At 43.1% G+C, this 20000-nt stretch overlaps 1 protein-coding gene across 1 annotated transcript in view; it reads left to right on the top strand.

The window, feature by feature from the left end:
- The window catches only part of dgki (diacylglycerol kinase, iota), a gene marked incomplete at its 3' end in the record, with an annotated part of 149560 nt that overhangs the window by 41956 nt on the left and 87604 nt on the right, over positions 1-20000 (top strand).

The following is a 20000-nucleotide window of genomic DNA, read 5'->3' as shown; positions in this document are numbered from 1 at the left end:
TCTTGTTGGAAAGGTGTGGTTCTACTGAATCCAGCAATACCAATTGTGTAAAAATAGCTTTAATACTCATGGAGCTATGCCACTAAACGTATATGGTGTCCCAAATGGGGAGAACATGAAACAGTCCTAATGAAATCTACAGTATCACACCGATTAGTTTTATTTTCAATTCACTTATCAAGGGTGGAAAAATATGAACACATTCACTTAGTGAAGAATTCCCTAAAATGTATGAAATGTCCCAAACTTGAGAAAATGTGAAATTGTTAATTTTTTTATATAATATATGCAACTCCAACAATGCAGAGAAAAATGCAGGCCTACAGTACAACTACTAACAATTATTTAGCAAATCTGGCTGAGGAAAGCCAAGCTCCAACCATGTGATGCTCAAAGTTATCCTCATAACGTCAATAATTAGAGTTTATATCATGTGACATATTTGGTTACAGTCAAGTTTTACTACTGTACTATACTGCTCTATCTGTATCTTATTGCCTATGGGTTTCTTCATAAACTGACAGGTATCATTGCAAATATTTTGAAATGTGAAAAGATGAGAAGGACCTTGCTAAATCAAGTAGCTAATTAGCTAGCTGGAGAATGACCTAGCTTAAAGGAGTAGTTCACCCAAAAAATGACTCACTTACACACAAAACTGTCATTTTGTGGGTGAACTATTTTTTATTTTTTATTTTTTTTGTAGTTCCATTTAGTGTAACAGAGCCTGTCTAGTGGCCTACATTGGCAATAGCAGCACCCTGACTTTGTTTCACCAGAATGGAACAAAGCCTTAATTAGTATCACTGGCAACAATATGGTTACTGTAGAGCCTAACAGTAGCTTCTTTCTAACTTTTGGGTTAGGGTTTTACAGAATGTAGTGTGATGAACAATCGTTGGATCCAAATTGTTGTATCATCTGTGGTAAACATTTAGACAGAGTAAAGAAGCAAGATCCATAATGTCAAAAAGCCCATAGCAGAAGACCTTCAATTCATACTAAATGTTGCTCAACAGACAGACGATAATGTTCATAAAACCCTGTCTTTATATACAGATTACATACTTTCCTTCAAAAATAAAGGTAGTATATCTTATCATGTATCATGTAGATCAAACAATACCTGCACCATCTCATCAAGAAGACTGAGTAGGGTTCTTACAACATTGTTAACATATGGAAAGATTGTTTCATGTGTGGGAAGGCCAGAACAAGACCAGAACATCTGACAGCTATTATTACTGGTACAGGTAAGAGTACCAGAGACAATTGGTCCGTCATGCAGCATCAGAAAGGTTGATGAAGTTGTATATCATCGGTTGCTCTCATACCCGTATCTCATTGTGTATGATGCCAGATATCATAAAGCTGCCTTAAAACACGACATCTTTAAACAAAATGCAGCTGCCAGACAAAAATAAAATAAAATAATCAGAACACCAGACCAGTATCTTTGACAAAGTTTGTATTAAGCTCACTGAAGTCATTGACAAAACTGTTTTCTCTGAAGAAATTAAAGTGATGACACAGAACTTCTTGTCTGAGAGTTATGATGACGTACTAAACACACTGGTCCATGCTTTTTCTCAATATACTGTATCTGCAGCTGTTGTAGTATTTGCCTCTCAAAGAGATCTTGACTTGGCTGTTGTGTTTCACAGTCTTCTGTCTCTTCTGTTTTTTCTTGGAGATGTGCAGCTTCTCTCATTGCATACTGTACACCTTCAGAGCATACCACATAAGACTTTCCAGCTTGTTCTACAAATTGTATGAGCTTTTCCTTCAGTTGCCAGGATCTTCATTTTGTGTGTTGGCACATCTCATCTTCTACCTCAGACCCCAGTGTCTTCAGTATGTCATCATAACTCTTAGTTTAGTGTCATCAAAATCAATTATTTTAGAGAAAACATTTTTGTCAATGACTTCAGTGAGTTTAATAAAGGCTTTGTTATAGATACTGGTCTGCTGTTCTTTTTCTTTTATCATCTGGAAGCTGCTATATTGCGTTTAGAGATGTAGTGTTTAAGGCAGGTTTTATGATATTTGGCATCATACTCAAAGAGATCTGCATACGAGAGCACCCGATGCTGTACAACTTCATCAATCATTCTGATGCTACATGATGGACCTTGTCTCTGGTACTCTTACCTGTACCAGTCATGTTTGTCAGATGTTCTGGTCTTGTACTGGCCTTTCCACAAATGAAACAATCGTTTTGTGTGTTAAACAATGTTGTATCAACCCTGCTCAGTCTTCTTGAGGAGACTGGTGCAGGTATGCTCTCACTATCTTTTTTTTCATTTGCTACTGCTCATTATTGTTGGTCTTACTGGAGTAGTTTGCTCTATCATGATACATATTATACTATAATATGATAAGATATACTACCTTTATTTTGAAGGAAAGTTCATCATCTGTATATGGAGACAGGGTTGTATGAACATCATCATCCCTCTGTTGAGCAATATTATTGAAGGCCTTCTGCTGTGTGCTTTTTGACATATGGATCTTGTTTCTTTCCTTTTTCTAAATGTTTACCACAGATGATACAAAGATTTGGATCCAATGTTTGTACATCACACTCCCTTCCGGTAAAATTAAAAAGATACACCTCAGAATTTGCATCAGTATCTATGTTGTACGTACACTGTCTGTTAGGCTCTATGTACAGTAACCATATTGTTGCCAGTGATACTAATTAAGTCTCTATTACATTTTTGTGAAACAGAGTCAGGGTTCTGCTATTGTCAATGTTCATGTGTCAATGACATGCTCTGTAACACTAAATTAAACTTTAAGCTAGGTCACTCTTCAGCTAGCTGATTAAAGGTAGGGTAAGTGATATTTTTTTGTTTTTTTTTGTTAAAAGGTTAAAGTACTATATTCTGATAGTAATCATTGCTACAGAGTGTTTGTTCGGTCACAGGGCCTCTCCAGCTCTTTAGTACACAGATTATAGTACATTTTCAGGTAGGTGACATCATTTGAGCCAATCAGGAGAGAGCACTGTACATGCATTTTCTGTTTAATAAAGAGCTGGAGAGACATGGGAGACTCCTTATATGGACAGGACACTCTATAGTAACGAGTACTATCAGAACATAGACCCATTTTGCAATTATTTTAATAATTGCAAATCACTTTTGACCTACCTTTTAACTAATTGATTTGGCAAGGTCCTTCTCATCTTTTCACATTCCAAAATATTTGCAATGATTTACCTGTCAGTTTATGAAGAAGCCCATGTAGGCAATAAGATAGAGAAGGTGGAGCCCGATACTGTAGTATAACTTTACTGTAACCAAATATGTTAAATTGTATAAACTCTACATGCTGTTAGGATAACTTTGAGCATCAAATAAATAAAACTAATCGGTGTGATACTGTAGATTATAGATAGTTTCATGTTTTCCCCATTTGGGACACCATATACGTTTAGTGGCATAGCTCCATGAGTATTAAAGCTTCTTTTGCACAATTGGTATTGCTGGATTCAGTAGAACCACACCTTTCCAACAAGACATAATATGTCTTGCTATGACAATCCATGTCAGATTCACTACAAAGTAAAGAAAACATTTATTATGGGGCCAGGCTTCCAGCATGGACCCATATTGTTATTGGCATTATTCCGTTTCTTCTTCTTCTGCCACTTTTGGCAGGTCTGGCTGAACCGTGCAGTCGCTTTTTATGAAACTCGGCCATATGATAGATGGTCATGAAAAACGATCAAGAAATAATTCTCACAATCTTTCGTCAAAAGGTGGCGCTATAGCACTCAATTGAAAAATGCCAACTTTGATCAGGTACAACTCATGCCCTGTTTCACCTACAGCCATGAAACTTCGATGCACACATGCGTCTCCTCATGCTGAACAACTTTCACACTCTGACTTTTGACCTCTGACCTTTAGATCTCCCACCATTTTGAATTATATGAAAAACAGTTAAAACCTATCTCCTCCTGGGATTTTTGAGTAATCTGCACGAAACTTTTTACACATGAACTTTGGACCTATACCAAAAAACGTTTGCAAAATATCTTCCATAAGTGAAAAAATGAAGCTTTAATGAGCCAATGAATATTGCAGTTTTATGACAATTATTCATCTGCCCCTAACTCATACATGCAGACTTACCATTCTTTGAAACTTTGCAGAAATGTAAAGGGCCATTCCAAATATCACTGAAACCAATCTTACTCCAATTGGTCAAACGGGGGCGCTATAGCAATTTTTTGAAAATTGAAACTTTAAACAGGCAAAAGTCATGCCTCGTTTGGCCGACAGCCATTAGACCTGCTTACACATGTGCCTTGACTAATGAGGAACACATCTATCACGTTGACCAGTAAGCACCGCCCTTAGGTTGTCCGCAATCTTGAGCAGTTTGAAAAACACTTAAACCCAGGATTTTCCAGCTATTTGCGTGAAACTGTATGATCAGTGTGATCTCTTTTTTCAGAGGTTTGTCTCTTGGTCCAATAGCGTCCCGCTTAAGTGTATGTCTCACAACCTCAAGGTCACAGGTTCAAGCCTCACTTGGTGCAGACTTCATCTAAGTTGCATTTCACACAACATGACTATCAATGAATACATTTGCAATTGTTAAAGATAACATGAAATACTTAATTGAGTGTTTTTTACATACTTCATTGTGAAAATAGCTGATCTACAATCTCACAACTTTTCAGATAGCAATGAGAGTATGTTTTTTCAATGTATAACATACTTCATTGTGAAAATAGCCGATGTACAATCTGACAACTTTTAATGGTTTGTGAGCTTGTAGATCGGCTACTTTCACTAGTTTTGGTTCTGAGGAGATGTACAATTTCTTCATTGGTAAATGGTTTGTGAACGAGTGATCTTTGTGTTAGTGAAACAGGGGCTTGGGTCATGACAGAAGGCAAGAGTTTGTGATCCTCAACAGACGATATCAGCCTGGACAAAGCTATAGCACTATAGGTAGTGTTGCAGCTACCTAAGAGTGCCTCATGATCGCAAGGTTGCCGGTTCAAGCCTCACTTGATGCAGACTCATTTAAGTTGAATTGCAAAAAACATGACTCAATCTATTCCGTTTCCATGGCTCTCTCTCTCTCTTCAATCTATTCCGTTTCTATCTTCAATCTATTCCATTTCCATGCCTCTCTCTCTCTCTTCAATCTATTCCGTTTCTATCTTCAATCTATTCCGTTTCAATGTCTCTGTCTCTTCAATCTATTCCGTTTCTATCTTCAATCGATTCCGTTTCCATGTTTCTGTCTCTTCAATCTATTCTCTCTCTCTCTCTCTCTCTCTCTCTCTCTCTCTCTCTCTCTCTCTCTCTCTCTCTCTCTCTCTCTCTCTCTCTCTCTCTCTCTCTCTCTGAGGGTTGGCCATAGCTGAGTGGTTAGTGAGCCCGCCTAGGGAGCCAGAGCCAGAGGCTCTGGTTGACCCAGGTCGATTCCAGGCCAGGTCAGCAAATGTGTCGATGAAACGAAATTTGTCCCTGAGCAAGACTCTTAACCCCTAATTGCTCACAGGCCCTCATTGGAAACAAGACCGCAAGGACTTTCATGAACTGACCTGTTAAAGGAATTATCATTTCTCTTTCTCTCTCCTGGCCCCATATTATCGCTGCTTGCAGCTATATTTTAGATTTATATTTCCGCCTATTGTAAGTATGTGTTCAAATGTCTGTATCTCCTATTTACATTCAGATATTGACATTTGGTCTTTTCTAGAATGTAGAAGGAAGTCCTGGCTTCAAGTACACCAAGTTGTAAACCTATCAGAGCTTCCATTGTGAATCTACATGAGTTTATATGCCTCAACCCCCAGACGGACAGGCTTTATTTTTAGTTTGGGGTGTATAACTTTATATATCAATTTCACCACTTTTGCAGTAAAATATTTTTATACAACAATCCATTTCATGTATGGGAGGCCTTATAGATGAGGAAAAAACATGTTGTGTTTGGTCCTACCTCCGGGAGGGGTACCCCATTTTTTTTGGAGCCATTGTCCCTAGCCTAGATGGAGGGGAAAGGAACTGGTTGGAATAACGTGTTCCTTCCACACGCTACGTCCTACCAGGGAAACTCCTCCCTGTCAGGTGACAAGAAGCTACGTCCTACCGGGGAAACTCCTCCCTGTCAGGTGATAAGAAGCGGCCTGCTCACTCCTCATGCGTTGAATGAAGCATCAGGGCTCTCCCCAGGCTGGCAGAGGCAGAGTAGTGCCCAGGATTACACGCTTAGGCATTGGCGCTGGGTGAAAAATAGGGGTTAAAAAATCGTGGGATAAAAATGTTGCAGCTCTATAACATCAACACAGACTCCTCCTCTCCCTCCATTCTAAAGGACACTAAAAACCTGATGAATAATTAAAGAGGTGATTTCAGTTGACAAGCTGTTCAGCAGCCTTCATGTTAGCGCCCCCCTGTGGTCGGGTCAGGAGGGACGCCTCTTCTACGTCACTGCTGGCCTTTAGCTCCCTACAGGACACGCACACACACACACACACACACACACACGCACACGAACACACACACGCACACGCACACACACACACGCACACGCACACGCGCGCGTGCGCGCGCACACGAACGCACGCACGCACACGCACACGCACACGCACGCACGCACATACGCACACGCACACGCACGCACGCACACGCACACACACACACACACACACACACACACACACACACACACACACACACACACACACACACACACACACACACACACACATACACACATGCAACACAGTGCAGTAATTATCATTTTAATGAGAACAGAATGTTCCAGTTTGATCCTCTATTAGACCTGCTGGAAAATACACTCATGACTAGAGCTACAACTATCAATTATTGTCTCAGTAATTATTATTCTATCCATTGTGTTTATTTATTGAATAAAGCAAATTGTGTGTGCGTGCGTGCGTGCGTGCGTGCGTGCGTGCGTGCGTCTTTGATTGATTGATTGATTGATTGATTGATTACTTTATTTATAAGTTTGCAGATAAAAAGCACATGACAGTACAGTTTAAATAGAAGGTCAACTAAATTAGCCTGGTAAACCCTCCCTCCGGAAATCTCATTTCCATTTGATTTCAGGAGAGAGTCTGGGCTGAACCGCCTTTCTGCAATAATCGCTCTGTTCTCCGAACCGACGAGCCTATCAGCGTCGTCGCACATCGTTCTGTGATTGACAGCGACAGTTGGCCAATCAGGTGGCGAGTTCGAGTGAGCCCGAATGAAGCCGAGTGCAGCCTGACTGGGGCCGACAAAAGACGAACGGCAGCCATTGTTGTTGTCCGAGTGCCTTCACTGTTTACTTTAGTTTTTAAAACGGTCTCAAACTTCTTTTTTGAGGCACGGAATTTACTATTAAGATATCGTTTGTCTAGAATTTAGTTGTTTAACTTCATATATGTGGTCAATTAATCATGACAGAGCCTATTTAAAAATATAAATTTAGAGAACCGGCAGGGGCGGGGAGTGACACGCATGTATCCCAATAAGGCAACCTATTTTCGGCATGGCCGTCCCAAAAGTCCCGTTGCGTCACATAGTCTGGAGCTCGTCAACATGAACTGCTGATTGGCTGAAGGGGAAAAACGATCATTGGTTGAAGGGGTTGTCAGTCAACGGTATTACTCCCGCCCAACTCCAGCCCACAGCGATTATTGCAGAAAGGCGGTTCAGCCCAGACTCTCTCCTGAAATCAAATGGAAATGAGATTTCCGGAGGGAGGGTTTACCAGGCTACAACTAAATAGGATAAAAAAAACATGAATGCCACTGGCTTGTTTTGGTCGCGGTCCTTTTGTACTCATTTCATAGAGACATTAAATGACAGACAGATATACACTACTATGCAGAATATCATACAAACAGTTTATTAAAAAAATATATATACAGTAAAAAGTTAGAAAGGGCCTACTCTGTGTGGAGTTTGCATGTCCTCCCCGTGTCTCCTAGGGTAGTTAATACTCTCACAAAAACATGTAGTAATCAGGCCTGGAATTTCGTGATTTTAGGGGCAAGGCCACTTGGCCTTTGGTCTTGTCCATTTTTGGAAACAAAGGCCAAGTGCCAGGGCAGGAAGGCCATCAAATAAAACAATGATTTTAAGTCCACGTCATAATTCATTTAGCTTAAAGGTTAAGGATGATTACATTTGTAATACATATAACTTTCAATGAAATAAATATCATGAAGCGGTTTATTTCACAGAATAATTGTTTTATTTCTCAAACAATTAATACATATCATTTGCTGGGGGGTAAAAACTGCTCTGGCTTCATGTGAACAGAGGATTATAGCTAGATGCACCTTCTGACTTCCATTATGCTGTCCCACACAAACAGCAGTAATTAAACTGTCATACAGAGACAAACAGTAGTAACAGCAGGAAATGAGTTTCAAACAATCATTCACCTTCTCTGGTTTAACCCGTCAAAACAGGGAAAGCATCTGTGTCATTTTAGATTTTTAGCTATATTTATAGCAACATGCATTTTTCTGAAAACTCTTACAACATTAGAACTTAGTTAGTGCCGTGCTACTGTACAAGTTTGTACATCTATTTTTGAAGATTTTGAATAATTTAGATTTTTTTAACACTGGGGGGGGTCCCTGGCACAAAACATTGTCAGATGGGGGACAAATACATGTCAATTTGGGGGTCCTTGGCATGAACAAGTTTGAGAACTACTAATTTAAAGGCATTTGTAGAATCGGCCTCACGTCTTAATGGGTTAAATAAACAATCACATTCACAGCTTTAAATCACAAAGTACAAGTAGCTACTGTTGCAAAATATTGTAAATATGTATGTCGTGGCATTTTACTTAGTAGTTCAGCCTAGTTATCCTGTAACCAAAAAGCCTCACAGGTAAAATACTTGCTAATGAGTTTCTCACTGGTCACATTCAGCCCTGGCTTGTACTAGCCTAATCTGAATCACTACTTGAAGATGGGGAGTCAGGCGGTGTCACATTGTTGGATTTTGAATTTCTTGGACCATATGGCTGAATGTATGGCCTCTTTTTACAGATGCCAGCTCCCCACCATTTTGCCACTGCTTCTTGGCTTTGATAATCTGCAGGAGCACAACCCTGTGATTTGATAAGGAGGAGGTCTTCAATTGTGGATGTGTGCAGGCTTAGGCACCAGTCTCCCTGCATTCTCTTCATAACTGAGAACTGTCGCTCTACCTGAGAGGTGGAAACAGGGAACACTAAGACAATTCTAATCAGGTGTAGCAGGTTGGGATATGTGCTTCCCTTCTCATTCAGAAACCTTGACCATAATGGGAGGAAAGCTTGGTCCTTGTGGTGGCGTACTATGTCAACTTTAGCTCTGTACCACTCTCTTTCTATCTCAGCCACATTACAACCATTTTTTGTGAGAAGAGGCTCAAAGTGCTTGCATAAGTGATGCACCTCTTCCTCACCAAACTCCTCCAAGAGCCTTTCTTCAGTTGGGAAATTCACAGGATCAAACATCTCTGCTGCAAGAAGCACAGGATCAGTGGAGAAAGTGGAAAATCTCTTGCCAATGCAGGAAATGATTTTGTCCACAGTGTCTTTCCTACTGCGACAGAAGGCCTCTGCCGTTACATTTGAATTTCTGATCTTTACACCATTGTATTGAAAACCCTCAGTGGTCATGGTGAAGGATTCAAAGACTGGGCAGAGATAGGGACCTGGCCTCTCAGTTTGCTTACGCAGTGCAGCCTGGGCAGCCAGGATCCTACTACGCACACTTGATAGGGGCAGTTGATCTCCTTGGAAATGAAGCGACAGTTCAGCCAGCGCAGACAAAAGGTCCTGATATAGTGCCATATTGAGAACAAACTTTTCGGAGGTTAACTGCCGCAACATGGCCCTGATCTTCTCTCTCTCTGGTGCGGCCTCGTCCTGTCTTTCCTGGAGGTGGGTGACAATGCTCCTGAAGTTTGAGTTGGCAAGACACGACACAGCCCTCCTCCTGTGGTCAATCCACCTTGTTCCCTGGGAGCGAGCCGGTTTCACGATGTGCTCCTTAAGTTCCTCTCCGATGGCCTTCAACTCCCTCCATTTTTTGGGGGAACGATGGTAGAGAGAGTACAGTCTTGCCAAGAGGTCATCAATCTTGGTAAAAGAAAAACAGAAATGACGGCATTTATTACACTTACACTGCATTACACATTGTACATTGTACATTTTGATTATATATTCTACAGATATAGTAAGTAAGAAGAACAATACAGTACCTGTTCAAAGTATGTTCCCTTGAAGGCTTCCTTCAGGGACAGCTCCAGTCTGTGGGCAACACAATGCACTTTCAGCATCCATGGCACAGAGTCCTGTAGTTTGGTGAGGACACCATTCGTCTTTCCAAAGTTGACGGATGCACCATCAGCGGCAGTTGCAGTCAAGCAGCCACTTAGATCCAGGTTGTTTTCTGCGGGTGCATTTCTCCTTTCCGACATGTCGCCTTTCCGATGTTGACGAACCCTATACCTAACCCTAACCCTAACCCTAACCGCACGCGGAAGCCACTAGTCGGAGTGGTGAGATGTCGGAATGGAGAGTGAACACCGTTTTCTGCACACTTCTGCATTATGGCTCCAAAAATCCCCTCAGCATCACATGTCTTTGGCTCTGCAATACTTACAATGGAACACAAAGACAGACATTGAAAATTAGTTTTGAATACATTAACTGGAAGCTTTATTAGAACCACTACAGCCTATACTGCATTACTGCATAATCTCTCCAACTTTCCTGCCTTTTTACACTGTCACTATCCCAAAAAACAAAATACACTAAATTGCATTTGGAGAAAAAAAAAACATATTCAACAGAGTCTACATTCATCTTACCCAAGTAGGCTGATTCTTGGGGAGCCATTTTCAACAACCTTGATGCTTATGACTTCTTTATCTGAAGTTCCTTTGTCTGTGCTTCCATCAAACAGTAAGGAGCAATAGAAAGGCTCACATTTCTTAAGTGCTTGAAGATGGTCTCTGATGCTTCCAGCAATATGTTCAATAAATATACGGCAGGACTTTGAATTGTGATAGGTGATCCCCAGCTCCACCCCATGCTTGCGTTCCACAGAGACTAAAGTCTTGAACAGACTAAAAGGTTGCTCAGTGTATGCGACAGTGTAAGCAATATCAAATAATTTGCGCATCTTTGTCTCAGTTCTCTCATGAAGTTTCTGGAGCTGCGAAACTGTAGTTGAATTACTTGGAGTTTTGTTTGTTTGGTTGCATGCTGTCATGTGAGCTTTTGAATCATTATGTGTTTTGGCTTTGTCTTTTTTAATGTTTGCAGTTCCAGTTATGTAAGAGTCTGTGCAAATTTGAAGTTTTGGCTCTTTTGTGGTGCGCTCTTTATAGCATTTCCTACACGTGGAACACCACAACTTAGTAACATAGCCTTTCTTGTCCTTCTCAAAGTGCAGCCAGTCATATCCCCATGACTCTACAGTTGTGGCAGTTGTCTTTCTTGTCGGTCTTACATTGTCTCCTCCAGCATGTTTTCCTCCTATCTTATCTCTGTGTTTTTGTCTTACATCATCTCCTCTGGCATGTTCTTCTTCTCTCTCATCTCTGTGTCTTTCATTGTCTTCATGTTCTCCTCTCTCATCTCTGTCTCCTTGGCTTACATTGTCTGTTCTGTCATGTTCTCCTTCTGTCTGATCTCTGCGTCTTACTTTGTCTCCTCCTTCATATCTGTGTCCTGCTTGTTCATTTTCTCCTCCGGCCTGTTCTCCTCTCTCATCTCTGTCTCCTTGTCTTACATTGTCTGTTCTGTCATGTTCTCCTTCTGTCTGATCTCTGTGTCTTTGTCTTACTTTGTCTCCTCCTTCATATCTGTGTCCTGCTTGTTCATTTTCTCCTCCGGCCTGTTCTCCTCTCTCATCTCTGCCTCTTTGTCTTACATTGTCTGTTCTGGCCTGCTCTTCTCTTTCATATACGTAGCTTGCTTGCTTTTCTCCTCCATCCTCTCCTTCTCCATGTAGTAAAAAGACTTGTTCACCTGTGTCTGTTCTTTGCCGTTTGTTCTTTGGTTGGCAATCTTCAATCTTCTGGTCTGCCTTACTCTGGCTGGAAAATATTGACACAATACTGGGTAAAGACAGCTAACAGTAAATACATTAAATGGTTTCACTGCAAAATAACTGGCTTACATGCATTTTGGTGCATCTTAGTAGCTAACCTTATTGCTTTTTGAATCATAATTTCCTCACCCTTTGAAAAAAACATCTAATGTTTTGCAGTTTTTAGCTGCATGCTGAAACTTCTTCTTCAAGCTATGATCCCTCCGCTGCTTTGAAGGCATGCCTTTAGCTGAGAGTAAAATGAAGTAACATTAATTCTTTAACTTAAACAACTCTAACAAAGCCTACCTAACATACAGCTTGAGCTGTCAACCCGAACTTCTAGTCACATTAATTCCTGTGATAATCATATTCTTTCAATCACATTTTAAAACAAGGATATCTACATTTGTACACCAAACTCCAAATGAATGAGGAATCATTCATTAATGTATGTGAAAATCACACTAACAGTCAAATAAAACAAACACAGTAGATTTTAAATAAACTGTGATTCAACATCTGGAGTGAACATAGCTCCTGGCTGCTGGGTAGTGAGTATAGCATATTTCTTATCTAGCAAGTTACTAGCAGTGTAGTTTAAGTGCTTTGTTACTGGTGCTGTATTCTCAGCTTGTGTTAGTCTGTAGTTTCTATTTTTGTATTTGTGCCATAAGCTGTAGGCCATTGATACTCTGTGTGTGTCACACAGAGCACTTGAGGCAATTTCAGGTAGAACAGGCCACTTAATAGCCCTGTGCTAAGTGGCTGGGTGGGGCAGCACAGCTCCAAGGATTTAAAAGGCAGGCTGCTATAGTTTAACCTCAGTGTGTGATTCAACATCTGGAGTGAACATAGCTCCTGGCTGCTGGGTAGTGAGTATAGCATATTTCTTATCTAGCAAGTTACTAGCAGTGTAGTTTAAGTGCTTTGTTACTGGTGCTGTATTCTCAGCTTGTGTTAGTCTGTAGTTTCTATTTTTGTATTTGTGCCATAAGCTGTAGGCCATTGATACTCTGTGTGTGTCACACAGAGCACTTGAGGCAATTTCAGGTAGAACAGGCCACTTAATAGCCCTGTGCTAAGTGGCTGGGTGGGGCAGCACAGCTCCAAGGATTTAAAAGGCAGGCTGCTATAGTTTAACCTCAGTGTGTGATTCAACATCTGGAGTGAACATAGCTCCTGGCTGCTGGGTAGTGAGTATAGCATATTTCTTATCTAGCAAGTTACTAGCAGTGTAGTTTAAGTGCTTTGTTACTGGTGCTGTATTCTCAGCTTGTGTTAGTCTGTAGTTTCTATTTTTGTATTTGTGCTATAAGCTGTAGGCCATTGATACTCTGTGTGTGTCACACAGAGCACTTGAGGCAATTTCAGGTAGAACAGGCCACTTAATAGCCCTGTGCTAAGTGGCTGGGTGGGGCAGCACAGCTCCAAGGATTTAAAAGGCAGGCTGCTATAGTTTAACCTCAGTGTGTGATTCAACATCTGGAGTGAACATAGCTCCTGGCTGCTGGGTAGTGAGTATAGCATATTTCTTATCTAGCAAGTTACTAGCAGTGTAGTTTAAGTGCTTTGTTACTGGTGCTGTATTCTCAGCTTGTGTTAGTCTGTAGTTTCTATTTTTGTATTTGTGCTATAAGCTGTAGGCCATTGATACTCTGTGTGTGTCACACAGAGCACTTGAGGCAATTTCAGGTAGAACAGGCCACTTAATAGCCCTGTGCTAAGTGGCTGGGTGGGGCAGCACAGCTCCAAGGATTTAAAAGGCAGGCTGCTATAGTTTAACCTCAGTGTGTGATTCAACATCTGGAGTGAACATAGCTCCTGGCTGCTGGGTAGTGAGTATAGCATATTTCTTATCTAGCAAGTTACTAGCAGTGTAGTTTAAGTGCTTTGTTACTGGTGCTGTATTCTCAGCTTGTGTTAGTCTGTAGTTTCTATTTTTGTATTTGTGCTATAAGCTGTAGGCCATTGATACTCTGTGTGTGTCACACAGAGCACTTGAGGCAATTTCAGGTAGAACAGGCCACTTAATAGCCCTGTGCTAAGTGGCTGGGTGGGGCAGCACAGCTCCAAGGATTTAAAAGGCAGGCTGCTATAGTTTAACCTCAGTGTGTGATTCAACATCTGGAGTGAACATAGCTCCTGGCTGCTGGGTAGTGAGTATAGCATATTTCTTATCTAGCAAGTTACTAGCAGTGTAGTTTAAGTGCTTTGTTACTGGTGCTGTATTCTCAGCTTGTGTTAGTCTGTAGTTTCTATTTTTGTATTTGTGCTATAAGCTGTAGGCCATTGATACTCTGTGTGTGTCACACAGAGCACTTGAGGCAATTTCAGGTAGAACAGGCCACTTAATAGCCCTGTGCTAAGTGGCTGGGTGGGGCAGCACAGCTCCAAGGATTTAAAAGGCAGGCTGCTATAGTTTAACCTCAGTGTGTGATTCAACATCTGGAGTGAACATAGCTCCTGGCTGCTGGGTAGTGAGTATAGCATATTTCTTATCTAGCAAGTTACTAGCAGTGTAGTTTAAGTGCTTTGTTACTGGTGCTGTATTCTCAGCTTGTGTTAGTCTGTAGTTTCTATTTTTGTATTTGTGCTATAAGCTGTAGGCCATTGATACTCTGTGTGTGTCACACAGAGCACTTGAGGCAATTTCAGGTAGAACAGGCCACTTAATAGCCCTGTGCTAAGTGGCTGGGTGGGGCAGCACAGCTCCAAGGATTTAAAAGGCAGGCTGCTATAGTTTAACCTCAGTGTGTGATTCAACATCTGGAGTGAACATAGCTCCTGGCTGCTGGGTAGTGAGTATAGCATATTTCTTATCTAGCAAGTTACTAGCAGTGTAGTTTAAGTGCTTTGTTACTGGTGCTGTATTCTCAGCTTGTGTTAGTCTGTAGTTTCTATTTTTGTATTTGTGCTATAAGCTGTAGGCCATTGATACTCTGTGTGTGTCACACAGAGCACTTGAGGCAATTTCAGGTAGAACAGGCCACTTAATAGCCCTGTGCTAAGTGGCTGGGTGGGGCAGCACAGCTCCAAGGATTTAAAAGGCAGGCTGCTATAGTTTAACCTCAGTGTGTGATTCAACATCTGGAGTGAACATAGCTCCTGGCTGCTGGGTAGTGAGTATAGCATATTTCTTATCTAGCAAGTTACTAGCAGTGTAGTTTAAGTGCTTTGTTACTGGTGCTGTATTCTCAGCTTGTGTTAGTCTGTAGTTTCTATTTTTGTATTTGTGCTATAAGCTGTAGGCCATTGATACTCTGTGTGTGTCACACAGAGCACTTGAGGCAATTTCAGGTAGAACAGGCCACTTAATAGCCCTGTGCTAAGTGGCTGGGTGGGGCAGCACAGCTCCAAGGATTTAAAAGGCAGGCTGCTATAGTTTAACCTCAGTGTGTGATTCAACATCTGGAGTGAACATAGCTCCTGGCTGCTGGGTAGTGAGTATAGCATATTTCTTATCTAGCAAGTTACTAGCAGTGTAGTTTAAGTGCTTTGTTACTGGTGCTGTATTCTCAGCTTGTGTTAGTCTGTAGTTTCTATTTTTGTATTTGTGCTATAAGCTGTAGGCCATTGATACTCTGTGTGTGTCACACAGAGCACTTGAGGCAATTTCAGGTAGAACAGGCCACTTAATAGCCCTGTGCTAAGTGGCTGGGTGGGGCAGCACTCCCCGGCAGACAATTAGCAATCAAGCTAAGTGGTTTTAAACCAGCGCTGGAAGCGGCAGCTTTCAAAGCGGCCAGTCGAACGAAGGCTAGACGAACAAAGGCAGCTGCAGGCGACTTTGTCAAAGCGCGACTTAGTCAATGTAAGACCTGGACCATTGAGTGCTTCTTCTATATATAGGGGTGTGATAGATATAGTAGTGTGTTTATGTTTAGTGATCTACAATGTGCTCTCTCCCTATTCCTGTCCTCTCCTCTTCCTGGCGGTCGCAAAAACACTGGGTTACACCCAGATGTCGCGAGACCGCTAATCTAATCTATCCTACTATTTCAACTCACGTCGAGCAAGTGGTAACAGGGGGGCTCTGGAATTGCCGCTCGGCTGTGGTGGAAGGCAAAGCTGCTTTCATCACAGGCTACGCATCCGGGCTCTCCCTTAACTTCCTTGCCCTGACTGAGACTTGGATCCCACCAGAAAACACTGCTACACCCGCGGCTCTGTCAGATGTGTTCTCTTTCTCTCACACTCCCAGAGGCGTGCGGATAGGTGGTGGTGCTGGTCTGCTAATTTCCAGAAAATGGAAATACTCTCCTGTCTCACTGTCACAATTCTCTCCTAACTCTTTTGAATATCACATGGTCACGGTTTCTCATCCAGTCAAGCTCACCATTGCAGTTGTTTATCGCCCACCGGGCTCTGCTGGTGGCTTCCTGGAGGAACTCGACCATCTAGTCTCTCACTTCCCGGTCGACGGCTCTGGAATCATCCTTCTGGGTGACTTCAACCTCCCGACCGAGAAGCAGCTAGACCCACTACTGTCGTTTCTCGCCGCCTTCGACCTAGTCCTTTCCCCATCTCCCCCTACCCACGAGAAGGGCAACCAACTGGACCTGATCTTCACCAGAGGCTGCTCTACTGCTAACCTGTCCGTCACTCCTCCTCCCAGTGAAAAGGGTAAGAAACTCTCTGATCACTACCTCATGTCTTACTCTCTCTCTCTCTCCTCCCCCCCCCCACAGCCCCTCCCTACCCACATGATTTCCTCACGTCGCAACCTTCGCTCACTATCCTCCTCTGATCTTTCCTCCTCTGTCCTCTCTGCTCTCCCTGCCCCCGAATCCTTTGCTCTACTATCCCCCGATACTGCCACTGATCTTCTTTTCTCTACTCTATCCTCTTCCCTGGACCATCTCTGTCCCCTCACCACCAGGCCTGCACGCCAAACTCCACCTGCACCCTGGTTGTCGGACTCAGTGCGTACTGAGAGACGGAGCCTAAGAGCAGCTGAGCGTAAATGGAGAAATGGCAACCTCCCGGAGGACCTTCTTACCTTCCAATCTCTCCTTTCTACCTTTTCCTCCTCTCTATCAGCTGCTAAAGCTGCTTTCTTCTGCACTAAAATTCAGGCTTCTGCTTCTAACCCTAAAAAACTCTTTGAAACTTTCTCCTCTCTCCTGCAACCACCTCCCCCTCCTCCCTCCTCCCTCCTCGTCCCTGACGATTTCGCCAACTTCTTTGACAAGAAGGTGAACGATATCCGATCCTCATTCCCTCCTCCCCCGGCTGGTGCCCTGCGCACTACCCACACCCGTCCCTCTTCCACCCTCCCCTCTCTAGCTTCATCTACTCCTCTCTCCCCCCCCTCCACCTCTCTATCCCACTTTTCTCCCCTTTCTCCTAACGAGGTCCTTCTCCTTGTTACCTCTAGCCGCCCCACCTCATGCTCTCTGGACCCTGTCCCATCCCCTCTGCTGCAGTCCACTGCACCTGAACTTCTTCCCTTCTTAACCCACCTTATTAACACCTCTCTGACATCTGGTTACTTTCCCTCTACTTTCAAGACTGCCAGAGTCACCCCCCTCCTCAAGAAACCGACACTTGACCCCTCTGAAGTCAAGAACTACAGGCCGGTTTCCCTTCTATCCTTCCTATCTAAAACTCTCGAACGTGCTGTGTTCAAACAACTGTCCTCGTATCTCCACCAGAACAACCTCCTGGACTCCAACCAGTCTGGGTTCAAAGTGGGTCACTCGACAGAGACTGCCCTCCTGGCAGTGGCGGAGTCACTCCATGCCGCTAGAGCGAACTCTCTCTCCTCTGTCCTGATACTCCTGGACCTGTCTGCAGCGTTCGACACAGTGAACCATCAGATCCTCCTCTCCACCCTCGAGGGGATGGGTGTCTCAGGCTCTGCACTCTCCCTGTTTGCATCCTACCTGACGGGTCGCTCCTATCAGGTGAAGCTGGGAGGGTCTGTGTCAGAACCACACAGGCTCACTACTGGGGTTCCCCAAGGCTCGGTTCTGGGTCCTCTTCTCTTCTCTCTCTACACTACATCTCTTGGTGCTGTCATCCGCTCCCATGGCTTTTCCTACCACTGCTATGCCGATGACACCCAGCTGATCCTCTCATTCCCCCCCTCTGACACACACGTGGAGGCACGCATTGCTGCTTGTCTGGCTGACATCTCGGAGTGGATGTCGACGAACCACCTGAAGCTCAACCTGGACAAGACCGAGCTGATGTTCATCCCGGGGAAGGGCTGTCCTCACCGAGACATGGCCATCACCATTGAGAACGCTGTGGTGACGTCAACTCGGACTGCGAAGAATCTGGGTGTGACCCTGGACGATCAACTGTCGTTCTCGGCTAACATCGCATCAGTGACACGGTCCTGCAGATTCCTCCTCTACAACATCAGGAGAATTCGGCCCTTCCTCACGGAGAAGGCAGCCCAGGTGCTCATCCAGGCTCTTGTCATCTCCCGCCTGGACTACTGCAACTCCCTCCTGGCTGGCGCTCCGGCATCTGCCATCAGACCCCTGGAGCTTGTTCAGAAAGCTGCGGCTCGTCTGGTGTTCAACCGCCCCAAGTTCTCTCACACAACTATCCTTCTCCGTTCCCTGCACTGGCTCCCCGTAGCGGCTCGCATTCAGTTTAAAACCCTGGTGCTAGCCTATAGGGCAGCGAAAGGAACAGCTCCCTCTTACCTCCGGGTATTGGTCAATGCCCACAACCCTTCCCGACCACTCCGGTCGACCACCAAGGGGCGACTGACTCCCCCGCCGCTCAACGGTCCTTCTGGTCGATCGACACGGTCACGACTTTTTTCTGTTCTGGCCCCACAGTGGTGGAATGAACTTCCCACTGATGTCAGGACAGCAGAGTCACTGCCCATCTTTCGCCGCAGGCTGAAAACCCACCTCTTCAGGAAACACTACCCTTCCTCTTTGCCTGGCCTACTTGTTGTTAACTAGTTGTACGAATGCTTGTTTTATTGTTGAATTGTTTATTGGATCTTGTTTAGTCAATACAATTATTTGTTTTTAGCTCCTGCTCATTTGACTTAGCTATTTTGTCTCATCTGTTTAAGGAAATAGGTAGCTGATATATTGCACTTTTACCTTAGCGCTAGGTATGCTCTTGGTTGCTTGTTATTGCAGAAAATGCACTTATAACCTCTGGTGATTAGTAGCTTTCGTTCCCTACCTTTGTTGATCGCACTTATTGTAAGTCGCTTTGGATAAAAGCGTCTGCTAAATGACTGTAATGTAATGTAATGTAATGTAATGTGATACAGAGAATGTAATGTGTGCTTCAAGTGGTCTTTACCTAGTTATGTAATTGCAAACAAAGTTTCATCAGTATTTTTAAAAGTCGTCGTATCAAAATGTACTTAAAAATACCAAAAGTAAAAGTACTCATTGTGCAGAATGTCCCATTTCACAAGTTCAAAATGTATAAACAATCTTTTGAAAATAGCAGATCTATATGCTCACATTGCATCGCGATGTGATGCCTTGTGAGCTTGTAGATCTGCTATTTTCAAATGGCCTATATATATGTATATATATATACCTCAAAAGTACAGTACTTGAGTAAATGTACTTAGTTACTTTACACCATTGGTTCTCAAAGTGGGGTCCAGGGACCCCCAGGGGTACTTGAGGGGGTTCCAGGGGGTCCCCAGCTAAATGATGGATAGGAACCAAATGGACCCTTGTGGGTCTGTAACTCTGAGAGTGTCCAAATGGAACCAAATGGACCCTAATTAACATTGATTTTACAATATGAATTGGGGTCCCAGATAAATAAATGCCATTAAATGGGGGTACGTAGCCTAATGCATGTCAAACTGGGGGTCCTTAAAATGAAAATGGTTTAGAATCACTGCTAGAGCCGTATAAAATCGTCTCTTATGGCGGGTCCCTGGCATATCTTTTCAAATGGGGGTCTG

This window comes from Gymnoscopelus microlampas (assembly GCF_963454915.1).
Source record: "Gymnoscopelus microlampas genome assembly, chromosome: 23".
Taxonomy (NCBI): domain Eukaryota; kingdom Metazoa; phylum Chordata; class Actinopteri; order Myctophiformes; family Myctophidae; genus Gymnoscopelus; species Gymnoscopelus microlampas.
The sequence above is the reverse complement of the archived record's forward strand: the minus strand, read 5'-3'. Positions and strand labels throughout refer to the sequence as shown.